General features: G+C 36.4%; 1 protein-coding gene across 1 annotated transcript in view; it reads right to left on the reverse strand.

The window, feature by feature from the left end:
- LOC113830395 (putative sodium-coupled neutral amino acid transporter 11) overlaps positions 1–2,500 on the reverse strand; it is a 138,577-nt gene that overhangs the window by 38,418 nt on the left and 97,659 nt on the right. Inside the window, exon 3 of the mRNA XM_070140860.1 lies at positions 1–241. This exon is cut by the window's left edge and continues 197 nt beyond it. The gene's annotated coding sequence lies outside the window, so the exon portion shown is untranslated. The remainder of the gene's footprint in view (positions 242–2,500) is intronic.

Consider the following 2,500-nt stretch of genomic DNA (forward strand, 5'->3'; position numbering starts at 1 on the left):
GGAACAAAATTTTGGACTTTTTATTTTCTTCACTGGTACCTTTATATTACTAATTAGTCCGTTTCGTAAGTCTTCACATTACTTTATATATTTTTTTTCTCAAATTGTGTTAATTACCGGCACTCCAATAAGCAATACCAAATGGATAGATTGTCCTTTTTCTATACCGACGATATTTTCCAAAATGGCCGACTTTTTCCTTGTATCCCTCTCGTTCTGAAATATGCAGCGGGGCAGCTACCTGGAAATAAAAGAAAAAAACGCAATTAATAATTTGTATGTTTACACGAAGAAATTGACTCCAAGATAATTAACAAACGAAGTAATTAACTCATTAACGAACTTGCAAAGTACACACAAAAAATTGGGTAACGAGAAATAAAATGTCAAAATGCATAAATATTTGGATTCTACAGAAGAGCCAGAAACATCAGAGGAGTTGGAAATCTAATATACGAAGCAAATATGAAACAATTTTTGCAACAAATTGGAAATAGGAAAAAGTGAAGGAGGGGAAGAGCGGGAGGGAGGGAGAGAGGGAGTGAGAGAGGGAGTGAGAGAGAGAGAGAGAGAGAGAGAGAGAGAGAGAGAGAGAGAGAGAGAGAGAGAGAGAGAGAGAGAGAGAGAGAGAGAGAGAGAGAGAGAAAGAAAGAAAGAAAGAAAGAAGCGAAATAGATAGTCGGATAGATAAATAGCTTATGATATATATATATATATATATATATATATATATATATATATATATATATATATATATATGTATATATATATATATATATATATATATATATATATATATATATATATATATATATATATATATATATGTGAACTGATAGATAGATAGAGATGAACACGTTGGTTAACTTTTCTGTCACCCTTATTTTTCTTCCGCCTCCCGAGGGATAATCTCTCAAAAGGCCATATCATATTTTTTCCCGCGCTTTGGAGCAGTTCCGATCTCCTTTCGAATTCTTGCGGCGTCCTTGTTCCATTGGAGCATTCACATGCACCGAGCTCTCCTCCCTTTAATCATTCACACCGTTAGGGATTCCTTTCTTAACCTTCACACGGACTAGGAACCCGTCTTAATCTCGACATTTTTCCATTCTGATCCATATTCCTTGTGCATTCCCTCCTATCGAACCTCTTTTATCGTTTCCTTTTTATTTAAAATTTCCCGCCAACCATAGAGCTCGTCGGAGATTATTCACATGCAACAGGATCCGAGCGGATGACTCACTCCCGCTCGATCCTCGTGTATGATTCACCGGGACCAGGATCTCCTTTGTTTAAATGGATGTCGGAAAGTTTGTTCGTGTGTTGCAAAGAAGGAATTTCTTTCACAGATGTTTTATTTTTGTTCTCGAAGATGTATGTTGTAAATATGATATAAAGAAAAACGATAAAAGGATAATCTAGAGCAAGAATAGACGTAAACAAAGAACCACTGAAAATATTTTTTTATAGAAAAATCATATTTCATTTTACTATAGTTATGCGAGAAATATTCGACGATGTATAAAAAAATAGAGTATATCAATTATCACCAAAAGGTTAGCTTGATTACAGAAATTGAATCATTCGGGTTAATGCTAATGGTATAATTGATAATAATTGTCAATGATTATGGGAATAACAAGATAGACTTTAGTTATGATACAAATGGTAATAATAATGCTGATAATTTTGATATTTAGTCATTATTAGTAATGATTAATGGTTTTGATTCATATTCATCATATCAACTCGTGCTTTTTTGCCCGTGTATACATTATAATTTCTTATACTATAATTCATTTTATTTCCCGAACATGCGTGAGGGTAGAAGAAGGAAAAGAGGGGAGTGGGGGTGACGTGGTGAAGGGAGAGGCGGGGATGGTGAGGGATAGATAGGGGGTGATAGAATGGGGGTAGGTGAGGGAGAAAGGGGGGTGGGGGAGTTGCGGAAGTGGTGAGTGGGTGGAGCCTTGTACTACAGCCTAAAGGGGATGGAATAGCCGGGGAAAGTCAGGGTTGAGTCCCCCCTCCACCACCCCTCCTCTCCCCTTCCTCTTCCCTCCCTCCCCTCCGTCTCTCTTCCTCTCGTTCTCTTTGTCTTTGTTTTTGTCATCGTCCCTCTCTTCTCCTCTCACGCGTTTACTGTATACGGGGAGAGAGAGAGAGAGAGAGAGAGAGAGAGAGAGAGAGAGAGAGAGAGAGAGAGAGAGAGAGAGAGAGAGAGAGAGAGAGAGAGAGCGAGAGAGAGAGCAGAGAGAGAGAGAGAGAGAGAGAGAAAGAGAGAAAGAGAAATAGAGAAAGAGAGAGACAGTGAGAGAGAGAAAGAGAGAAAGAGAGATGATTTATACATACATATATACATACATACATTTACGCAAACACACTCACACACACTCATATATAGATACATACATATATATATGTATATATATATATATATATATATATATATATATATATATATGTATATATATATGTATATATATATATATATAATATA

This window comes from Penaeus vannamei, chromosome 27 (genome assembly GCF_042767895.1).
Source record: "Penaeus vannamei isolate JL-2024 chromosome 27, ASM4276789v1, whole genome shotgun sequence".
Classification (NCBI taxonomy): Eukaryota; Metazoa; Arthropoda; class Malacostraca; order Decapoda; family Penaeidae; genus Penaeus; species Penaeus vannamei.